The sequence below is a fragment of the Vanellus vanellus genome, assembly GCF_965231255.1.
Source record: "Vanellus vanellus genome assembly, chromosome: 3".
NCBI lineage: Eukaryota > Metazoa > Chordata > Aves > Charadriiformes > Charadriidae > Vanellus > Vanellus vanellus.
Window position 1 is genome coordinate 56,079,229 of NC_138907.1, and position 25,070 is coordinate 56,104,298.

Sequence of the window (25,070 nt, forward strand, 5' to 3'; positions counted from 1 at the left end):
CAAACAGTTCTGTATCTTTGATCCAATCTGCAGTTTACTGAAAAGCAAGAGGCAAAACTTCAGAGTCTGACTCCTTATTTCTGTGGCCTGTAATTTCTGTTACAGAACAATAGTTTGGAAGATTAAGGGGAGTATTTTTTCTCTTTTTAGGAGCTCAGAGTCTCAGGCTTGGAATTCTGTAGGCACTTTTTGCTATCTTGAAATGCTGTTTGCCTCACCACAATGTAGGATATTAATCAAATCAAATGGAGGCAACCAGCTACCAAGACTTCAACTCTTGTCACTTCCACCTAGAGGTAAAATGCCAGCTCATCAGTCCTAGGCTTTTTCCTGTTTTCTAGTTTAATTCCTTGAAGGTCGTCTAGAAATATTTTGACCAACTCACCAGAGTGAGAAGCCATTTGTGAGGCAAGTGTGGCTGTGGGTTTGAGGAACGGGGGAAGCCTCTGTAAGGCCTCTTGGCAACCCACCTGTCAGCCTGAGCCTCACTTTCAGGAATAAGTTTTCATCCAGGGCCCCATTCCACCTCACCACGTCTTTGTCTGCCATCAGTGACTAGAGTCATCTTAGCTAAACTGAATCTACCTACCTCTAGCACTTCATGTGAACATATGTGATTTTTTTTTTTTTTCTGTTGGTTTTGCTGGTCATGGACAAAGTGTAGGTATTGGGGGTTTTTTAATCATAACAACATGGTAGAGACTGAACCAATACATACAAGTGTTTTTCAAATCTAACAAAACCTCTTTAGCTGAAGAATGTCCAAAGCTCAGAAAGCACATCTCCTTGTATTGGGATGTTAATTCTTGTCATGTATCACAGCATGTCCTATAAAACAGTCTTGACTCTTCTTTTCCTCCATCTCTTTTCAGGATTTGGTTGTACTGATGAGATTCTTTTTTTTTTTTTTTTTTTTAAGGTAATAGGACACTGATTTAGGTGTTTACAGACAAATGTTTGCATAAACTATCACTTTTGTCAGCATTTGTAGCTGTCCCTAGGCTTCTTCTCCCCAAGATTTCCTTCTAGAGGAGCCTCTCTCTGCTCATGGCTTGGGAGGGTGCTTGGGGACCTTCACGTTGCCTGGCAAGTGCTGGGCTCTCTGAGGGTGCCCAGGGTGGCAAAGTGGGCTTCTCTACCAGCCCTCAGTGAAGACAGCTGGTAGTGAGGATTTTTTGTGGGAGTTCAGAAATGACTTTCCTGATCACTTGCTGCACCTGTTACCAATTAGAATTATGTACAAATAGTGTGTTGGTTACTCATTAAAGCCCAGATTCTTGAAGTTATTTATATGACCAACTGCCGAGGGTTTCATTATGGAAAAACTTGAATAAATTTTGAGGAAGATATAAGTGACTTCTCAAACTTCACAAACACCTACAACCAGTTTGCATGCGGCTTCATTTCCTTGATAGCCATCTGCTATGCTGCTGAGCACTCTTACATGTAAAAGTGGGTAAGGGAGCTTAAAGTGTATTTGCAGATTGGTTGCTTGTAAGTTATTTACATCAAGAAGACAGTGGAGAAGACAATGGCTAAGAGAGTTCTTCCCCCCCCCCTCAAGCTTGTGGTATGAAGCACTTGAAGGTGTGTAACTGAAAACTAATACTTGCTTTTTTTACTGGCAATTTTTACTCTTTCGTATCCTCCTTTATTGACGTTCATCAGAGATGTTTTTGTATCTACTTCTCCTGAGTTTGTTTAATTTGTATGGAAGTAGTAGTAAATTATTTAAATGTCTCTGCTTAACTGCAAAGACTGTTTTTCAAATTGTAAATAGGATCAACGTTAGTGATGTGTAGTGCCCTTTACTGACACCAGTTTCAACTTTGAAGGCATTGCTACCTGTTAATAGTCTTCGGAGATATCCACCTGGATTTTCTAAGTATTTCAGTACTGTGTTTCATCGAGTACGTAATTATATTGCTGTTATTCAAAGAAATCTATGTAAATTAAATATACTCTATACTTCCTTCTCCTAGAACTAAAATTGCAAATTTATAAGATTTTTCATTTTAAGAATAGGCCGACATCTTGTGTAACTTGACAAGACAACCAACGTGAAAAGGGTGCTGACTAAAATGGACTAAGGTATCTAACTGACCTTATTCTGAGTGACTTAGTGATAGTGCCGCTATATAGCACATAATATGCTCAAAAACATAGTTTCTTTTACTGAGTCAAAGATGTTGGCCTTTAGTGAACTACATCATTGCTGCTAATAGACACCACCAGAAAACTGATAACAAAACTCACCTCCATTAAATGTATTTGCTCAGCAGATCCGTATCGCTGAAAATTAAGTTATATTCGTACTTCACTCACATATCTAGCAAAATGATCTTTGGTATGCTTTAGTCCTGCAAATTGAAGTGATAGCTGACTTAATCCTCCCTGTCAGACATTTATTTACATTTCTCACAGGGAAATGCACTGCATATTTAGAAAGCCACTGGAATGTATTGCCAAAAAAAAAAAATAATTACTGATTAGAAAAAGATTCATCTATCATCGACACAAATGACATCTTGTTTAAGTGTGATGAATGCATATTTGTATAAGAAGTAGGGCATCCTGAAGCTATTGCACATACAGCGTTGCAGTTACTGTTGTACTGTTGTCTCTCTCTTCTTAAGCAAGTTCGTTGCAGATAAAGATCTTATTTTTGCCAAACTGTTTTAGAACACCATGGGTACTTGATGCTCTAGTAATCCCCAAGACAACCTAAGAGTCTGTTACACAGTGCAGAATTGTCCCTGGAAACAGTAGTAGATCCTAAAAACCACATGGATGACTTCTTAGGGTGGGCTGGAGACCACAGTAGCAGCATCCCCGTTTCTTCATACTTTGCCGCATCAGTGTGTCTCCAGCACTTTGGACTTCAGTTGATGAAGTGGGATTCCTTTGGCATTACTTTGCTTCCTGTGTGGTCATGGTGGCAGCTTGGGTATTAAATGTCTGCTAATATATATGCATCTGTTTAAGTGTGCAGCATTAGCTTTCTCATCAGCTATTCACCATCTCCTCTAAAGGAAAGTAGTAGGTTGCATGGCAGCGAGCTAGGTTGGTCTCACCCTTGCTCCCTTTGGGGGAAGGAAAGTTAAGAGGAGTAGAGCTTGTAACAGCAGAACTGGTGATACCAAACAGAAATTAAGTGGAAATACCAGATTGTTTTCCACTTTAAAGTCTGGTTGAAGTATGTTTTATGCAACATCTTTCAATTGTCTTGCTCAAAAGGAAAGAAAGTAAGGGGGGGAAAAAAAATTAGGCCAGTTGTTGTCAGATCTTTATTTTGTTTTGCAATACCTTGGGCTGGGCTTCTAAAAATATAGTATTTTCTTGTGTATTTATTCATAAAAGTATGATATTGATATGCTAAATTAAGCTTGCTTAATTTGTTCACATGTTAAAAACGACAAAGCCCTGAAATGTCCCTAAAGTGCGTGCCTCCACTTTTGAAGCCCTTTCTCTGATAAACCTACTTGCCTTCATATTTATAATAACAGCATATAATTTGAAATAAAGTGAAGCTATCAGGAATGATGTTATACTCTAGAACAGAATAATCTGTTTTGGAGCTGATAATATGTCAAATTGTAACATGATATGGAAATACAGTGAATTGTTGTAAATGTGTTTAAAAAAAGAAAAATAATTTGTTGAGAGCAGCAACATGTTTTCTGTGCACTCAGATGTGTTCTTTGATCATGGGAAACGAAAGGAATATTTGTGGAAGATCAAACAAGATCATGTACAGGGTAGATTTTACGGTTCACATAAAGTCTGAGCCTTTTCTTCTAAAATTCATCTGACACCTGTAGCTTCCTCTGTGGGGGTTGGTGATTTTCAGTATGACAGAATTTTGTTCCTGTATAACATTCAGTGAAGTGACTGTACACAGTCAGTTATTATTACTTCATCCATAGGGAATCCATTGTCTGTGATATCAGAACAGGAATATTTTAGAGGATTATTACTAACAAATTTTCAATGTATTTGTTCTTAAAAGTATAGATTTAACTATCAAGTCTATCAAATACATTAGAATCTGGTCTTATGGGGTATTTCACCTTTCACTTCAGTACCATTTGGAATATGAAATTTGAACAGTGTTACAGCCAATTCCACTTGGGGCTAGATAACGGTCTAGTTTGCATACGGCAGATCAATGGTACAGTACTTCTTGCACACACTTGAGAAGAATCTCTGTAGGTGTATGTGCATGTATATAAATGTTTGGGAGCTTAACACACACCAGGTGAAATTTAACAAAAAAAAAAAAAAAAAAAAGAACAAACCCCCTGTGGTTTGTGTCAGTTGCCATGCATGCCAAGTAGAATAGAAATTCCATCACTTAACTGACAGTGAATAACATGATAGTATTTCAGCATTCCAATATGTTTTCTCCTGGGGGGAAAAAAAAGTGTTTGAGTTAAATAAAAACAAATAATAGTGAAGTCAAGGATGTATTTCTGTTCCAGTTGGCATTTTGAGTAGCAGACTCCTTGATTTGTGGCATTCAGATCAAGCAAGGGGGGGGGATTCCCTTTTGGAAGGGCAGAAGAAATACTCCCCCACGTACTGCAAAAGTACTAGCGGGGCTGCCCTTCACTGACCTTGCCAGTTATCCTGGCCTTCGCGTATGCCTCCCTCAAAGCATGGGAACCATGACAGATTCTCAGCTGCTCTAGTTCCTTGGTCTGTCTTAGACCATGCAAACACTTGCACACCTATCTGAATCCAGGGAAGCCTTGTGCCAAATACTCGATGTGAATGTAGTACGTGGCTTCTTCAGTTCAAGCTGCCCAGCCTTCCTCTGAACTGCTGGTAAAGCTGCCTTTGCAGCTGGAAAATAGGGATGTGGAGTTTGCTGCTACCTGCTTGTTTGGTTTTCCTCTGCTGTGTTCTTCAGCAATCAGTCACTGTAGTCTAGTGTTAAAAAGAGTTGCTTATTCAGCCACATCACCACCGTATTTGTTTATACTCTTCTGTCTGGACTCTGTCTTCTAATTTCACTACAATAAAGTGTTATTATTGCATGTGGCAACCTATTCCCTTATCAATGGGAATAAAATGGCAGAAATCAACTCTGTCTTTTTTTCCAATGGCTTGCAACTGACCCAAGTGCAAGATTAAAACTTCTAGCAAGCTGAACCTTCAACATCTACATTTCAAACCATTTTTCCTTTTTTTTCTGTTTTGCATTGCACAGGCCCGCTCCTTCAAAATTACTGTTGCTCTGTGTTTTGAATATCCGATCAGATCCCAGCAAAATCATGGCTGGCTCCACTACAGATGCAGTCTGTGTACTATCTGGAGAGCGGGAACCATATGTGATTCTTCCAAAGCTTTCCAAAATGTGGGAGAGGCTGACAAAGGTCTGGGGGAAAGCGTGGCAAAACGGGATTCATAAGTCTGAGGAAGTAACATAGTCCCGTATCTGTTCTATAATAAATTGCATGCTACAGGGAACTTGATTCCTTGCTGTATGTCCCATATCAGTTTGGGCCACTGCATGTAGCTGCTTTTTTCTTTTTAAATTTGTGGCACATAGTATATAAAATACGATATGGAGGCTGTATCAATGGCATTTCTAAACATGGGATTTCTGCTTTTCTTTCCCTGCTTTGATGTCAGGGTTTTGACAATTGCCCTTTACTTCTGTGCCTACTTGCTGCAGTTGGGGGCCCAGCTTACATGCTATATTCCGTCTCTAAAGCTATATTATTTTTCTTTTGACTTTTTTCTTTTTTTTACCCTCAAAGGATCTTATGTTTTCATGCTGGTTTTCTTTTATACTACTTTTTCTATAAACAGAAATAAGCCCGTGCGGGTTCAGTACTAATGGTTTCGTTTTTTTTGTTTTTGTCGTTTTCCAACTTCCCTGTTGTTCCAAGGTTTGCATAGACATGCTGCACTTTACAGATATTACACTCTAGTCTGGCATTACATTGTATAATCATTTGTAATCATAATTGCTTCAAGATGGTTTAGCAAGCAACATTGAATGCAACTGCGAAGTATAGGAAGTATGGAAGTGGAGCCTGATTTAGAGCCTGCTCTTAAGTCTTAAAGCATAAAACTAATGGTGCTAAGATGGTAATGTGGAGACAACTATATGTTATCTGAGGCTGGCATGATAAAAGCCTGTACTGTAGCCTTCACATGTAACAAATACTGCTACACATAAGCAGAGCACAGAGAGAAACAAAATCGACTCTGTCAAAAGTGAATTCACAGATGCATTTGAAGAGGATGGGCAGCGTATTTGTACAGTTCTGTTCTTGGTGGTTTCCTTGTTTCGAAACAATGCAGTTCTGCTGAGGATTTTAAGATCAAAAGGGCTGTTTTGCTTCAAATTAAAATCGAGTCGGGGACTTAGATTTTTCTTATTTTTATTCTACTTTTTTCCATACCAATAAGATACAAGTATTTGATAAGTCTTTAAACACATAACAGCATACTATTCACAGCAGCATTTTATTCAGGTGATGCAGGTGTAATTTATTTCCTTTTGTGTATCATCTTCAAAGAGATTGTGTTAAAATTTTAATGGAAATGTATTTTTGAACCTCAGTCTGAAGGACCTGCATACAGATATTAGGATATAAAGAGAAACCTTCTAATTCCAGTTTTTAAAATAAACTTTTCTTTTTAAGATAAAAGCAAGTCACTTTTTTTTCTATAAATCTTAGTGTTACTATACATTTGAAAAAAATAGTAATTAGGAAATCATGCTTGGACATGTCTATGAAAAACTATGATGCTGATGGTGTGAAAGAACTGCACACAAGCTGTTTTCATAGCTATGCTTGGGGAAAACTGTTTGAGATGGCTTATTCTAGCAAATGGTTCTGAAGTGTTTTGGAAAAGTGAATGGAAATACTGTCTAGGAGAAGAAAACTGAAAGCAGCCTTCACCTTCAGGGAAGAAAGTTTAACTGGAACTCTGAAGCTAAGAGAACCCCACTCCTGGCTTCTGCTTGTCCAAGAAAGTGAAATACCTATGCCATACTACTATCCAAAAAAAATGCCTTGTTCGTAGTTTTCGACTTAGCTGGTAAAAACATGTGGTACCTATGGTCAAGGTGTCTGAATGGTTTTACAGACAAACACACAACTGGGATAAGTGGAAGGTGATAGATGGGCTTGTTGGCTTTTACTTGGAAGGGCTAATAGGGGAAAATGCTTCCTCTGGAAGAGGAAAATAATTCACAATGAGAACAATCAGCCATTGGAATAATCTCCCCAGGGAAGTGGTGGATTTCCCAACATTGGACACTTTTAAGATTCAGTTGGACAGGGTGCTGGGCCATCTTGTCTAGACCATGCTTTTGCCAAGGAAGGTTGGAGAGGTCCCGTCCAACCAAGTATTCTATGAATTCCTGTTGAAGGTTCCAAGGAAAAGAAAACTAATAGGAATAAGTATGATTGTGTTTTGTGGTGCAAAATGATGGAAAGAAGTATTCTTGTAGTCTGTGATTGAGGAGGTTAGATATAGCCACCTGCAGAACTAAAAGTCATAATCCTTATTCTTTAGCTTCCTCTTACACTATCTCTGTATTTAATTTACAGAATTTTAAATATTTTAATTATAAATATGTCTTTAGTGATGCTGGTATTGATTTGTAACAATTTCAGACAAATACAGCTTAAATGGGTTTCTAACACAGGCTAACATGTTGTACTATTGACGTGTTAATTAAGTGGTGGTAGACTATGAAAATAGTGTGATGTGGCAGCATCCCAAAATTGTTCCTGGAAAGTTATGTGTTTAAAAAAAGAGTAGGAGGTATTGCAGGTGGGATGTTCATTTCCACTAAAATGGTAATAATGCAGTTTCTAACAAACTAAGCAAACATATTTTGTTTTGCCCTGAATAGATACAGCTTCAGATTTATTCTTTTATTGTGCTTAACATTTTGATTTAGTAATGCAATTCTCAAATGTTTTCTCTTACATATATTTTTTGTTTATTTATTGGCTTTTTTTATACATTGCAAACACTGCAAGGGAAATGGATTTTAATTTATTTTTTTAGAAGACTTTAGAAACTGGAGGTTAGCACTGCTTCATATAGAAACGTCTAGGTACCAAATTCAGCACCCTCCTGGTGAACAGCAGGGAAGTCGGGACTCTTCCCCAGGAGCATTTCATTTGCCTATGAAGAGAGTGTCTTTTCAATTGAAGGAAACCTATTATTATTAAAAAATCGAAAGGCATCAGCCTTTTGGTCATAAATTGTCTCATGGCAATCAAACACTTCTTCCAAAGACAAAGGCATTGATAAAATGCTTATACTGAAAGGTGTAGCAGGCAAGGTGATTGTGAGGTTCTAATTGTGAGGTTACCGAGACATTTATTTATTTATTTATTTTTAAGTTGAGTGATCTGAAGGTGAAGAATAAGGAACTTATGGAGTACATTAGTGACTTAAGTCGGAGTCAGAAGCTACTGATGCTGTCGTTTCACCTATGGTGGCAAACATAGAAGTTGCAGTGTCAAAGAGTCTTTATAGCTGAGTGATGTAACGTGTGCCTGGGCAGTAGTACAGTAGTTACTGGTGAATAAAGTTAGAGAATTTGGGGTGGTAACAGAGAATTATGTTTTAAGTACTCTTACTGTTACCCTGGTCCTTAACTAGGCTTGGATTTTATTTTATTTGTTAAAAATCTTTCTGATGTTGTTTCTGTCTGCATGGTATAGTGGTGGGAGCACTGGTATGGAAAGACACAGCTGCCCTCTGCAGCTATTTAGACACCGCGGTCTCAGTAGCTGCTCTGTACTAACGCTCTACAACTGATACATCCTAACAGGTGGTACAAACATTGGCTGTCCCAGAAGAAGAAAAAAATGCTACTGTAAACTAGATAATAGTATATCTGTATAGGATCTTTGATTCTCTAATTACCTATTAGTGCTGTGAAGTATATAATTATTTAATCCACCCCCAGTTTACAATTTGCCAACAGTGCCATATAAGCCTAGAGTTATAACAATGGATAATTTCAGGCTTAAAAGCTATCAGCGTAGATGTGTCCAGAAGTCCGTTCTGCACTCTGAGCTCTCTGTGGCTTTCAATTACTACACACAAAGGTCATGATTTCAAGCCCTGTTGTTCTGCTCTCCTCTGATTTTTCCAGCCTCTGATTTACTATAGTAGAGAGTGAGCTAAGAGCCAGTAAGGTAAAGTGTGTATGTTTTGATGGGGGATGGGATAAGAGGAAAGGCTACAAATTCTTCTAATAAAACAGAATGCTCTCTTGGTGGCTGCTTTAGGTTTTATTAGTTCACCTGCCTTCAAATGAGTCCTGCAGGTGCTTTGAAAAATGGATTGAGAGATTGCCTAGTAAGTTCCTCTCTTTGTAAGTACTTCTGTGTCCTATGTAGATGATTTGTAACTTCCTACACCAAGATGTCTTTGTAAATCACACCAGAGACCCCTGTGCCTTCCAAAGCCGCAGCGTGGCTTGGAAGGGGAGAGGAATGAAAGCTGAAGAAAGATGCTGATAGGAAAAGTATTAATAGAATTTCAACACCTTAATTTTCTAAATGCATATTGAGGAAAGGGATATCTTTTCCCTCGCTAGTTCTTCCCACTCATGGCAGTATGCGCTGCTTGCATCCGGAGTTATAAGACCAGTTCTCTCTTCTGCCAAGTACTGGGGTCCTAATTTGAATGTCCTCATAAGTCTCATTTCTGTTGTGGCTTCTCCCTGCGCTACTTCTGTTCCTTAAGTGTACCAGACTTTTGAGTTTGGCTCATCCCAACACCACCTCTGCCCTGAAAGAGAAGTTTAAACTTGACGTGGGGGTGTGAATTATTCACTGCTCCTGTTGACATGGTAATGTATTTGATCTCTGCCAATATTTAGAGAAAAGATGAAAGTTGTGGGTGATTTTTGAAGCATGAAGAAATTGGGGAGAGCAAGTTTAAAAAAAACAAACAAACCAACAAACAATTACACATGTAATAACCAATTTCATTTTACCCTGAATATACTTTAAAGGCGTTTAGTTAATCTTGTATGCAGCTCTGAGATAGGCAAGGGCAATATTTGTACAGAGGGAAGAAGGCAGCAACAAAACATAAAGTTAAGTCTCATTTCCAAGGCTCAGTCTCGGGAGCTGGAAATTCCAGAGTTGCTCTTTTCAATGCCCTCCCTGTTTATAAAGAGCTTTTTAGCTTTCTGCAAGATCCTGCTGGTTAAAATTTGGGGCTGCTCCCACAGGTAAAGGGTATCTTGATGGTACATAAACTAAAATGACTTCTTAATTATTTTTTTTTTCATACTTCCAGAGAATGCTTTAAGTCAAATGCAAGATATCTGGCTCCATACTGGGATAACTGGGTAGAACTTAATTTGCTGTGATTTAGTAATGTGTGACTGATTCTTCTTTGTGAGAACAACTGGTTACGGACCTGATGAGTCACATTTGTTTGGGCTGTGGAAAAAATGTTTTCTAGAACAGGTGTTTGGCTTTAATAAATTCCGGAAAAGTTTCCTTTTCTATGTAAAATATTCCCGTGTATATATATTTTTATGTTTGTGTTAAGTCTGGGAATACTACTGCCATAATTCACTATGTGAACTTCTTTGTAGATATCCTTATTTCTTCCAAAGTCTTTACTATCACAGCAGCTCGCAACATTTTAAGATTGACCTATTAAATTATAGCCAAAATGAATAGTATTTGAATGTCGAAGATACTGAAATCTTTTTCTAGCAGAAAAAAGATTTAGAAAGTAGGCTTTTCAAATTCTAAACATCTCTTGCAAATTCTTTTGGTACTTGTTCTGATTTCACATAACATATTCTGTGCTGCCTTATAGCAATGCTTGATTCTGAAGTCAGACTGAAGAGAGATTATTTCTGGGAGAAAGAGTACATACGAAAAGTCACCAAAATCTTAGTTTGTTTTGTAATTGAGCTGGTTTTGGTGTCCTTTTTCTTATATACACAAATAGATGTGGCGGCAGGGGGAAGGGCATTCTGTTTCTGCTTCCTTCCTAGAGGGTTAGTCTGTACTCTGGCTGGCCCGTAGTAATTTCTGTTTCAATTTTGGATCTGTATCTTTTTATCAACTATTCATTTCAGAAAAATTAGGGCTTTTGAGCAATTTTTTACCTGCAGTTACTCTCCTGTATTGGTACAGGAGGATCATTTTTGATCCCACTTGGAAAGTATAGGTCCCTCTTAATCAGCTGTTTTTTCCTCTGTGTCCTCCAGCTAAGGAAAAAGAGTTTTCTGGTAGATCTGTCATTTCTCCTGTTTGTTTTGTATCTTAAGTCATAGGCTATGGCTAAAATGTGCTAACGTGCTAAGGTTCCTTGTCTTCAAAAATGTTGGTGTCGCCTCTTACAATTCCTGATGGAGAGAAATTAAGAAAGATTGGTAAGTTTTTAGAAATGCTATTTTACCTGCTGGGAAAGTTACAGTGCTTCAGATGATGTAAGTGATAAATGCAATCCCAGGCAAACTACAGGTTAACAATGACCTTTGATTTACCATGGAAGCACATAAAGTGTTAATATCTGACTCCATACAGAGGTGACTTGTTGCCCGTTGTAGTTAGTAGTAACTGAGGGCCATTATAGTCTGATGGATATTTGGAAGCTTGTATTAAAATGAGGTGACTCTTTCAGGCTGAACTTGGGTTGACAGATACCTGTATCTCTATAGATTCTTTTATTGGCAAAGGCACAACTCAGCCAGGATTCATGTAAACTGTCTTCATGTTAAGATCATAAATAAGGGCATACTTCGTTCTTTGGCCAAACCAATTTTTTTGTTTGTTTGAAATCAGGAATACAAGGGGAGAAGTGATGCAGATATGAGCTCCAGAAAAATATTTCAAAAAATAGATATAGGTATCTGACTTGATCAGTATTCACTAGTGTAAGACAGAAGAGCCTTTCAGATTGGAATTCCAAATTATTGACCAGATTTCCTAATGCTTAGCAAATTAAATTCAAAAATCGCTCACATACTTTAATTTTAAAGGGAAATTTCAAATGTCGCTGCAGGCCAAATATAGAACAAGCATTGATATAAGACCTCTGCTTCCTTCTTTGTACACATATGCATACATACTTCCAATACTCTTTCTCTTTTCTCTTATGCAGTGTTGGTTAAGGAAAGGACTAAGTTCTGTTTTCTGATGATGATAACCACACAGTGGGATACCTGGGCTCTCGGGGCTTCCTTAGATTACTTTTATTTTTTTCCTTCTCCTCTGTGAAGCTGAACTAATAAGATTGTCTGTCTTTACAAGAGAAGAAAAAATGTTCACTATTTCAATTTATCTATGTTTTTGTTTATACAAGCTTGGGAGGGAATAGAATTTAACAATAAGAGTAGTGGTTTTTTTTCTGAAGCATTTATTAAAGGAATAAAACCATGAAATATATTGAATCATAATTCTGAAAAGACACATGGTCGAGTGCTGCTTACCTTCTTGATGATCCTTCTTCAGCACTCTAATAGTGAAAATCTGAAAGCACAAAACCAGTCATCTCACTATTTCAACTGGCATATAATTTTATGGAGAAACTTCTAGATACTTTGAACTAGCTAAGCTTTTGTTACAAATACTAACTGAAACTATTTCTCATTAAAATAAATTGTTTTCCAGTATGTACTTATATCCCTTTTACTTAAATTTTTATTACCTTTTTGTTATTTAACTCTTTGCTGTACTTACTGACTCTTCCTGTGCAGAAGAGAATAAGTGTTCTGATAAATCATTCAGGTTACTGAGGGTGTTTAGGAACAACAGAATAAAATGCTTTTGAGTTTATTTTAAAAATAACAAACATAAAACAAAAAAAAAATCCAACCAAAATAACTTATGTTGACATCTGTCTTAACAAATCTGTACACACTAAGTGTAGTAACTTCAGATTATACCTAAATAATGAGTTAAACAAATTTTCACTTCCGCTCTGCATTTTCGGTGTCTGGTTTTGTACTGTGTGGGTATTTCAATGAGCCAGGCAGATTTATAGTAAGGTGGGGATTGATAAAGTGAATTTGGGTTTTGAGATGGTTTAGTACTAGACCAAAAGCATCTCAACCATGTAAATGGTGAACAACCTATTCCAGTTGCAATTTGCTTAAAAGCTCTGAAAGAGTGGCTTTGTCCAAAGAAGATTCAGTTTGTATCAGGTGCTTTCTGCTTGCTTACAGTATTTGGTAATCAGACAAAAGTTATGCTGGAATGGTGCTTATGTCTTTCTACAGCATAAACACCTGTGTGCACTCTGATTAGATGCAGGGATGTACAAGCATATTTCAAACTGATACTATATGGTGTGGCATTAATGAGCTCATGATATGAGATGCCCATGTAAATAAACTGAACACCAACTCAGAAAACTTTTGTTGGAGCCCTCAATATAAAACTGTGCAAAGCCACCTTGGTCGGTAGAAGTAAAAATAGCAGTATAGATGACAGCACCACAGTATGAGCTGCCTGAAGAGAACTGAAAGCTGTGTTTGTACTGGATGTTTTCTGGATTCTGCCTCAACCTTTACAAGTAGATCACAGCTGGACTTCACATCATTGAGGCATGCTCAACGCTGGCTTTTAGTATAGATCCATTTTCCCTTTTGCTGTCTCAAAAGGAATTGGAGTACAGGTCAAAAAGAGCATCTGACTGAAAATACCCCAGTCAAGACAGCAGGACAATTAAAACAGGAAGACAAGGGTGAGGATAATAGTAGAACTTAAGGAGTCACCAAAGCATGGTAACCTTCGTAGCTGAGCCTGACCTCTTTGCCTTTCAACTCCCCATGTTGTGCTTATATTTTGGGAACATGTTAACTGGGAAAAGAAGAAAAAGCAGACACTAATCTGAGGATACTAAAACAGATCAGCAAAATGGGGTATTGGTATTGCAATCTGAATGCTATTTGAACGTTGTTTTAAAATGCTAATTTTCCATTTTTTTAATCATTTTTTTCCCCCTAACTGAGCACAGATATACCCATGAAAAATGACACTTGGCATGCAGTGATTTGAAAATTGCTGTCTGCCCCTTGATGTCTTCATCTGACAACATCTATATGTTGCCAGGTTGCCATGACAACTAAGTACAGTTGTAATTGCAACCCTGGAAAGGTAATTCTTTCACTCAAAATGTGGCATACATTTAGCCTGTCTGAAGTTTCAACAAACCATCTTTTAATGACAAGTATTGTGAAAGGCCTGAATGAGGTAGTTTCTTTGATGTCAATTTTTTTATTATCTCGTGTAGCTTAACTAGATAGATACGTTGGCTTTCATTCAGTGGAGTCTGTATTTTTTAACCTTTTTATGCTTTATTTAAGTTTCAAATATATGGTATCAACTGTGAATCTGAAATTAACATATGAAAGCAAAATACCACATAAAGTGTTCATTTACTTGTATTGGCAGGTCTGGAAGCAGAAGATCTTGATACATTACTCATGCTTACCATCCTTTGAGTTAAATCAAATGAGTTCTGTTGCATGGCTGACTGTATTTTCTTAACTTTAGAAAAAAAAAAAAAGGCACACCAAAAAAGCACGCCCATCAAAACCAAAAAATAACTGCAAGTGTTTCTACTCAGCAGGCTGCACAGGCTTTGTAGTTCCACAAAGACAATCTTAAGAATCAGCAAAACTGCAGTAATTCTATGAAATTTCCACCTGATTTGTATGCCTGTAGGGGGAAAAGGAGAATCGGGGATTATGTATGCATAGCTGAGCTGCCTTATTCATCTGAAATCCTGGGTACTGAGAATTGGCAACATGTAGCTGCATTTTACCCTGTTGACAGCCTGACCTGTCTTCTCCATCTATGATGATGTACAGTATCTCACCATCCGTCTCCATTGCAATGGGAAAGTAATACATTGGTCAACTACACCACTTTGTAGTAGTGGAAAAAGCCACCTTACTTGGATGTTTTGGTTGTCATTTAGGGCTAGAATATCACAGAATGGTAGGGGTTAGTAGGGACCTCTAGAGATCACCTAGTCCAACCCTCCTGCTAAAGCAGGCTCATGTAGAGCAGGTTGAACAGGAATGCATCCAGGCACGTTTTGAGTATCTCCAGAGAAGGAGACTCCACAGCCTCTCTGGGCAGCCTGTTCCAGTGCTCTGTCAGCCTCAAAGTAAAGAAGTTTTTCCTCACGTTCAGAAGGAGCTTCCTGTGTTCCAGTTCATGCCTGTTGCCCCTTGTCCTGTTGCTGGGCACCACTGAAAAGAGGCTGGCCCCATTGTCTTGACACCAGCCCTTGAGATATTTGTAAGCATTGATAAGAACCCCCCTCAGTCATCTTTTCTCCAGACTAAAAAGACCAAGGTTTCTCAGCCTTTCCACCGAAGGAGAGATGCTCCATTCCCTTGACCATCTTCGTAGCCCTCTGCTGGACCCTCTCCAGTAGTTTCTTGACTTTCTTGAACTGGGGAGCCTGGAACTGGACACAGTACTCCAGATGTGGCCTCACTAGGGCAGAGTAAAGTGGGAGGATAACCTCCCTTGACCTGCTGGCCTTGGTCTCTTTAATGCAGCCCAGGATGCCATTGGCCTTCTTGGCCAAAAAGGCGCATTGCTGGCTTATCGTCAACTTGTTCACCAGGGCTACCAGGTCCTTCTCTGCAGAGCTGCTTTCCAGCAGCTCAACCCCTAACCTGTACTGGTGCATGGGGTTATTCCTCTCTAGGTGCAGGACCCTACACTCGCCTCTGTTGAACTTCATTAGGTTCCTCTCCGCCCAACACTCTAGCCTGTCCAGGTCATGCTGAATGGCAACACAGCCTTCTGGTGTGTCAGCCACTCCTCCCAGTTTTCTATCATCAACTTGCTGAGGGTATACTCTATCCCTTCATCCAGGTGGTTGATGAATATGTTGAACAAGAATGGACCCAGTACTGACCTCTGGGGAACACTGCTGGTTACCGGCCTCCAACTAGACTCTGCGCCACTGATCACAACCCTCTGAGCTCTGCCATTCAGCCAGTTCTCAATTCAACTCGCTACCCACTCATGTAACCCACGCTTCCTAAGCTTACCTCTGAGGATGTTACGGGAGACTGTGTCAAAAGCCTTGCTGAAGTCAAGGTAGACAGCATCCACATCTGAATATCAGGCTTTATACGCGCTGAGATATAAACTAGCTCTGGAAAGTAAGAGTGAATGGAGTCCGAATCTTTCAACGGTAATTTCCTCAAACTGCGGTACTACTCCGTGAAGACATGGTAGGAACGTTTCCTAGGTTGCTGCATTCTTGCTCACTAAATGATAGAACTGTCACCTGGGTTTTCTGTGATAAATCAGACAACTTTTAGTCTTTGAATCTGTTAGAGCTTCAGTGAAAGCTGAATAGAAATAGTTTAATAGGTTTAACTTCATATGGCTTAAATGCCTGCATTTACCTGTTTTTGTCTTGGCATTCTACAACACTAAAATAGCCCTCCATAAGACACGCAGAGATGTCTGTAAGTTTTTTTTCTCTTCCCTGAAAAACAAGAGCAGGGTGGGGCTTTGAATGTGTTTTGAAAATCAGGTTGATTTTGCTGCAACAGCTTTGACTTTTCAGCATGAACTTCAACTGTCAGTTGAAAAATACTTTAAATGGACTGAGGCCACTCACGCTCCTGACACATTTTACTTTTATAATAGAAGATCTTCTTGTAAGTCTAGACATCTGTGATCCTTTCAGAAGGACAGGTCCTATGACACAGTTGTGGCATTATACCATCTGATTATTTTTTTATTGTTGGTTCCTTTGTGCTTTGAACAATTCAAAGCATTTTTCTTTGGCTTTTTTTGTCATTGCCTCCTAATGAACCAGAGGTCAAAACATGGTATCACTCAGCAAAATAGAACTTGTGTATTTTGAAACTGGATCACAGAGGTGTCCCTAGAGATGTCCTAAAGCTCATTATGACCAAAGTACTGAGGTAGGCTTTCACTATTCTAACAGACAACGCAGTGGTATAAATTGCAGAGAAAGAATCATGATTGTTTAATTTGAAATAATCCTTTTATCTCTGAGGCCTGTGCTTTGCATAGATGTGCTGTATCATTTGAGCATTTTGTGTGATCTGGTAAACAGTGTTCTAATTGGTTTTGCAGATCACTAGTTTAAAAAGCCAGGCACTCCTCCTACACAGGGTACAAAACAGACATTCTGTGATTAAAAGACACTGAGCAGCAAGCACATAACCATGCCAACTGGTAAGGCAAGGGGAGTAGGAAAGGGATCACAGTAATTCTCAGTATCTCTCTGTGTATCTTGCCCTGGATATTAATACAGAGAAATAGTCTAGTGACCCTGGGTAAACATATTAGGGTGTGCTGGCGTAATTCAGCTCAGATTTTGAATTATATAAAGTGCTTTATTTTGAAAATTAATTTTCTGCAATGTAAATGTAGATAATAAACACTCAATTCTTTCTATAAACTTTAAATATTCACTTTAGCACACAGGAAGATCAACTAGGGCCTTACATCCTGGTTTTTGGTTTATGCCTCTTTTGTTACTTTTGCTTTTCTGAAAATATTGAGGTCTAAAATCTGGCCCAGTATTCTTGCAGGAAAATGGGTTGTATGTGTTTTTGAAAGCCAGTTATGACCATGACTTTGATGTCACAACATAGTGTAACTCTAAGTTTAGGCGTTATCGCAATCCTATAGCAACTCTGCATTGTTGGAGTTTACCTGCTGGACTGTTGTGCTCTGAATCTTCTCTTGGCATATGAAGCAACAGATTTTTTTTTTCTTCATTTCCTTTTCTTCTCTTTTTTCTTCTTGCTTTGAGAACTGTACTTTCAGGCTGACCTGGAAGTCACTTATGTGCTCTAGTACTCTGCCTGCTGGATGTCCCATATTTATCTTTTCAGGGGTGCATGGTAGGCTATAAAGTACAGATTTGCTCAAGTTATGTAGGATTAGAATGTAACTTTTTCTTAATTTGCACAAGAAATGCAAAAAAAAATAGGAATCCCTTTATTGTATTTTCTCAGTTGCCTCAAGGTCCTTTAGAACTCTTCTTCTGTTTTAAACCCACTTGCTTTCACCCTTTGTTTCACCCTCTACTTAGATAGGACTCCACCTGCTAAGAAAGCAGGCTTTTCACTTTCTGCATTGTGCCAATGATCGTTACGGGCTTGGTTCCTTTATTGTATACCGGTGACTTCTGCATTGACCACTTCAGGACCCCCCTGCCTTTGAAAAACTGCTTGCCCATGTAGGTATCTTGCTTAGCTTGCCCAGTCTTGGGTCAGGGCAGCAATGTTAGAGTTAACCACTTCACCTGATCCTGTGTTCCACAGAGGCGTGTTACAGTCCCCTTTCCTGTAGACACACAGTCCTCCTTAAAGCAATTACACGTCAACATTATAATGGTGCCAAGAATTCATAAATTATATATAGACTGCCTGTATCATCATATTTCTCCTTTGCCAAGGAAACCTCATTAGGGTAGAGGTGAGCTAGTCCCCTGGGTGCCTTTCTGATGTTCTGGCATCTCAGTCACAGCACACCTGCTTATAATCCTTATTAATTGAGACTTCCAGCATTCACTCTGCGTATGCCCCCCTGTCACGAAATTGTTGTAGGTCAGTTTTCATTTCCCTGTGTAAATCTCCTTTCTCCTCACATGTGGGAAAGCTGTACAGAAAGAAGCATTCGTAGCTCCCACTTCCCCTAAAGTTCATTCATCCATGAAATCTGTTTTTCACACATGAATATTAAAGAAAAGGATTTGCATGAGGTAGATGTGAATTAACCTGTAATGCTTTTGTGAGCCTCTATATCTGTGTGATCATTGAGACAAATGGGTGATTGTGATAAGTTTGTAGGAAAGAGAAGCCACGTAGGTGCAGTTTTGCCATTGCTGTAGAGGCTCCTTGGAGAAGTTTGGAGTCCAGAGCATGTTTGCCTGCTCGTCAGGTGGGACTTGTAGTTAAAAGAGAGTAAAGACTACATTGTTTCTGTTGCCCATTCAGTGTACATGAAGTTAGTTGTTTCTCACATAGAAATGTGATATAGTCTTGCATACTCTGTAACAGTTCTGATCCTGAATATGCATACTGTGATTAATACAGTCCTCGCAGCCTTTGGTTATAAATGTGGAAACATGGGCTAATCTGTAAAAATCAAACTTTCAAAATGTACGATCCATGCTTATAAATCTAAGAACTCATTTTGGCAATGAAAAACATGTTTGAAGGGAGAACAGTATTTAAATCAGAGGCTCACACAACATTTTCTTAAAATCATAATTTAATAAAGAAATTGATTCTAATTAGTGTTTAAATTGCTCATCTTGTCAGCTCTATGTGTGGTGCCTTGTTTGAAGTGAAATGTTTTTTGGCACAGCCTTCCTAATGAAAAAATTGTTTTCCTTAGTTCTTTGATGTTGTTGTTAAAGGGAAAGGCATTTAAAAAAAAAAAGCTTCTCTTTAGCAAGAGTAGTAAATGAGGGGAATTGATTTGATATTCATATTAAATTCTCTGGGGCTTTGCATATAAAGCATCAATAGCTCTGACCTATCTTTATCAAGAATAGAGGAAAAAATGATTTATTTTTTGTATTATAGTAGCACCTAGAGGCTCCTTTTAAAATCGGCTTTATCATATTTGATGTTATACATGTTAATGAGCATCTGTCTTCCAAAAACTCACAAACAGGCCAGGCAAAGACTGTAAGTGAAACCAGTATTGTGGTAAGCTGAAAGGAGGTACCCGAGGTCATTCGTAAATATGAAGCACAGCTGGGAAAAAATGCGAGATTACAGAGGGTAGGACCCAGCACAGCACCCTCGTCCCCACTGGTGTGCTAGTGCCAGCACAGCAGCATTTGGGGGGGGGGGGGTTGGGGGTACCAGATCTCATGGGCTATGGACTCCTTAGATCATGCTCTGCCCTGTTTGGATAGCTTTGTGGAAATGAATGGGGCAATGGCAGCATCAGCTTGAGGTGAGGTAAGGAGGAGAAAATGGTGACAGTAAAGACTTCCTACAAAAGCATTGACACTATACTGAATTGCACTACTTCTGCACTGTGTACTCTTAATGCAGTGTAGTATAAAAACACACGAGCTTGGGTTAAATGCTGTGATAGTACAGTGCGTCATAATCTGCTGTTCATCTTGCAGCTGGCAGATGCATAAACCAAAATATTCCAGGTGTAAGTGAAACAGGAATAATAAAATACATGCTATGAAATAATAATGTGAGGGTATGTTTGTTGGAATATATGTGTGCATGCAGACATTATATAATCTTGGTTTATTCATAACATATGATATACACAAAAGCAGCATTAAAGTAGCCTTATTAAGGTCATAAAATCTAGCTTTCAGGAGCTAGGAGATGATGTTGTGAAGGTTTTCTTCATGGTCTCCATTTTAATCTTCCTGTGCATACGTATTGTAATTACATTGCATACACTATGTTTTTTCACCTCAAAGTTCTTAATTCATTCAGGAAGGATTGTTCCTTTTTGCTTCCTCTCTCCTTTTCATTCTTTGTGTACAGTCCCTATACCTGCTTTACTGCATGTTATTCAAATCCTGTTCAAATAGAACAATTTATATACTTGTGAGCTTTCTAAGGTATTTTATCACTACACAGTCCAAACTTTTAAATGTTAGGAAACCTATCAACAATACTATTATGAAATGTTATTGCTATTGTTATCCTTCCTTAAAGATTAGTTTTTCCAGAGTTCTATCACAGAAAGCATCAACAGTACTGGATTATGAGTAGTAGGAACTCTAGAACTGAGGCAAATAGATTATGGTCAAAAATAGCTGTTAAAATTTGCCTGATCTGAGGTATCTGGGATCATGCTTCTCAGGGTACTGTTTGGTTCAGAATATAGGTCCTGGCTGGATCCACAGCTACGAAATTTGGATCTACATCACTTCTACCAATAAGAACCAGACTCTTCAGCTGAGAACTTAGACAATGTGAAATGCAAACATTTAACCATCTGTGGAAGTTAAAGTTCTGATTTGTCCAGTATTCTGACTTCTCACACAGTGAATATGTAAATGCAGAATTATATTCACCATGGCATCATTGTTAAGACATGATGATTTTTTTTTCCTCTGCAGTATCTATCTAGCTTTTGGGGGGGCAGGGGGAAACCCCAAGCCTGAAACAACACAAGAATTTTGTGGGTGTTAGTAATCTTTATGCATCACCAGGGGGAGGTACATGATATCCAACCCCATTTCACATAGATAGTGAAGGAAAACAGTATCTGGTCAATTTTAAAGATGTGTCACACTGGCTGCTAATTGCATTACATATCTTGTTTATTATCTGCCTTATGTCATTGTAAGGCATGGAAACTGTAGGACTACCTGCAAATGATGACTGAGGTAACAGAACACCCATCAGTAATGGAAAGTTAATTTTCTTTAGGTCAGAGGGAAGATACTGAAAGATCTGTGGGTGTGGGTCTTGGGTTTCCGTTGGAATTATTTTGGTTTTGGTTTTTTATGGTTGTGTGGTTTGGTTTGGGTTTTTCTTCCTGAAGCACAGTACAGAAGACAATTGCTCAGTCTTACAACCAGAGGTCTTTTTTGAATAGTCTGTATCCTAATTTAATTTGTCTATATGAGCATACTGTATTCCATTTTAAGAAGAAATCAAATTTTGGTAGTGCATAATGATAGCTTCAAAGCTTTTTCTCTGAAACTAAATATAACAAAATCACTAAAAAAAGTTCTATAAACTCTGGGTATACCTTGTCTTTTTTTTTTTTTTAAATTTCATACTTTTTTTCAAGTCACACCAATGATTGTTGAGTAGGCACGAGAAATCATGAGTTGGGGTAAACTAAGCCTGATTACCAGTTCTGAAAAATAGAAATCAACACTAAAATAAATTCTTCCCTGTACATAGTACAGAATTAGCTAGAATGTGGGATACATCTGAAGATGATGTCAAATGCTGTGTTTGTATTAAAGGATGTTTCATTTCCAGTGTTTTTAAATAATAATCAATTGCATGAAACTCAAAATTTCTAGATGAATTGATTTATTCTGTCTATATTATTAATGATGATTTGCAGTTGCAATGTTTGTTTATATTAATGATGCATCTTCAGTCAATAAACAGCTTCCAGCAAATATTTGAAAATAGCAATCAAATCTGTTTGTATTTTCCATGGATTAATTTGTATTGTCTGACATCTGATTTTCTGCTCAGAAATGTCTTCTCAAAATAGCGATTATTATGATGTGAACTTTGTTTGGAATATCTTTTATGAAGAAACCTGAGAATTATTCATTTCCTTACGATATTAAATATTTGCCTTTATCAGCACTATTGTATGTTAACTTGACGATGTGGAAATTTTCAGTTGTCCCTCATGTTCTAAGGCAGCCCTAAATGTAGTATGATAGTGCTGGAGAGCAGCGAGTGTAGAGAAACCGCCTCATGGAGCTGTCTGAAAATCGGTGATATTCATTAAAAATAAATTCTAATATGTATTGCTGCTTCCAGATATTTCCTCTCCTTGGATTAGGTTATGTTCCATTTAGGTGTTTCTTCCTTCTTTGCATGCTGTGTGCTGTAAAAACGTTAAAGCATTGGGGCTATTTTTAATAATCTTTTTAAGTAGTCCTCATACTGTTGGTTAGCTGATGTGCAGTGGAGTTTTATCAGCCAAATGAGCCATTTCCCATGTTCTAGCAATAAGTGTAATATTTAGAGATATAAATTGCACCTTTCACTTTGTGTAGGTGTTACACTTACTTCAGTGTATGAGTAGCCTGGAAAAGCCGCAAGTCTCCCTTCCGTAGGAAGAACTGATTCTTCCCAGCTGCAGGGCACACCTCTGCCAGCAGTGCGTGGTGGGGGGCTGCGCTCTTCTGTTGGTGGGTGGTTTTTCCTCTCATGTCATGTATTTCTGTCTTTCGGTTTGACTTCCACTTAGGTCAAGGACAAGCTGTGACAAGGCTGTGCCTTTCTGTAACTGCAGCTAAAGGCTGTCTGTCCAGGCCTAAAGGAAGTAATTTCATTTTTAATATGCCATGTCAAAACACTTGTACCGTCAATATTCAGATTCTTTAATGTAGCGCTTGCTTTTAGAGTTTCCTTAAAGTAACTAAGCACAGAAGATCGCTTGTGCAATTGCAATTAGCACCAGCCCCAGCCACCTATGGAGCTGTACGAACACCCACCGTCCGCAGGAAACACTGCGGTTGTTCAGCTCTTGCTCTGCCCACTTCGAAAAGGTCATTTTGTCAGACTGAACACATCACTGTTAGTGTGACTGTTTAGATGGCAAGGAAATTTCCTCTTGTCATAGGATAAGATGTTGAATAGAAAATGTTAGTAATGTCAACCTTAAAAGAAAAGGGTTTCTGTCAATTTTTTTTCTATTGGGTAGCAAAAGACCTGCCCCTTAAAGGTCAGGTAGTCATTGGTAGCATTTTGATAAGCAAACTTTTTGGTTACTGCAAGACCGATTTATCTCAGTAGCACCGAAAATACGGCTAGCTATCCATCTCGGACCTTTCTGGGTGTCTGTCATATTGCCACCAAGTGCTGCCCATTTCTGAATTAGTGAGGAAAGGGTGGATCTGCCAGAGCAGTTTAAAACTTAGGAAGTGTAGCCAGGCAGGAGGGATATTCTAACGGCGCTGGGGCTGTAGCAGAGAAATGCTTGTTCTCGGCTTGATCTTCTGCGATGTATAGTTATGCTGCAAATCTGTGTGTACTGGCCTGCTGTAACTGGCTGGCATCTATATGTAAATCTATTTTGTGTCCATAGGTAATTCCTGAGTATTCATTTACATACAAGCATGAAAACTTTAGGAACGTGTTACTTTTCTCTTTGATAGTGTTGGAAATGTGGATTCAGGGCTTTTAATCTCTGATTAATCAGGAGCGTAAGAAATTTTTCGCAGGAATGTCATGTGAATTTAGTTAACTGCGTGTGGAGGATAAACCTGTATTCTAAACACAGCCCTCAAAGGCCCTAAGTTCAAAGGTGCCCATGCTGTGCCTAGATAATCCAGACCAGTATCCTGTGTGGAATATATATATTACCTTTTAAGCTAAAAACTCGTGTACACTCAAAGCTAATATTGTTAGTGACTGTGCAGGTAAGAAATAGTTTAGCCTTTGTATTACAGCAGTATGCTTTGTTGTGAAGAAATGAAACGGCTAGAATTTTTATATTCATGAGCAAAACTAGTAAATTCTATGACTCTTTTTTTAAGTCAGTTCATTGTGGATTTAGATTCCATAAAAAACTTCAGGAGGCTCTTTTCTCATGTTGTCCATATAATTCTAGTACTGACAATGTGACCTCTGGTTCACCTCTTTCTTGAAAATGAGGCTAACAAAATGTATCTAGATATTTATGTGGATCTAGAGGTTACAAATATATCTTATTGCATACTCAAGACCTTTAAATGTAGAGGTAATTTTTAAAAATACTATGAATATGTCTGACTATCTGTAGAAATTATATTGTGCTTCAGTATTTCTGAACTTTAGATTACCGGGGGAAATGTTTTGCATTCTGAAACTCAGAACACTTGCTCCTATCATTTTTGCTCCTCTCGTTTAGTACTTTTGCTATTGAATTATATGAAAGAAAAAATAAAACTAAATGCATCAGAAGCAAATATACAGAATTAACAAATAATCACAAGATAACACTCTAATGCTTTATCGTTTTATGGACTGTTGACTATATAACAGTCTTCAGTTTGAGCCACTCCAGCCCAAGATAGGAAAGAATTTTACACCTGTCAAGCTTTTCAATAACAAACTGGAGGACTGGCCACTTCAGTCCCCAACACTTCACTGGTAGCCTTAATATACCACACCCTGAATTACATTTTTAACAGCTGGAGAGGTATTTTTCTGAATTGGAAAATGGTACCTTTGCTGTACTGTGTTTCATACTGACCTTTTCTCCTTTGGACAGAATGGTAAGGTGTGGAGTCATGGAGGGTTGGTGGTGGGCTTCTGCGCAACTGATGCTGTATACAGATACTAATCTCGGTAAAATAACTTTTGGTTTCCTTTTGAAAATGGTTGTTTTATCTTTCTCCCACTCTAT

At 38.3% G+C, this 25,070-nt stretch overlaps 1 protein-coding gene across 2 annotated transcripts in view; it reads left to right on the forward strand.

The window, feature by feature from the left end:
- SASH1 (SAM and SH3 domain containing 1) overlaps positions 1 to 25,070 on the forward strand; it is a gene marked incomplete at its 5' end in the record, with an annotated part of 571,880 nt that overhangs the window by 270,286 nt on the left and 276,524 nt on the right. The window lies entirely within an intron of this gene.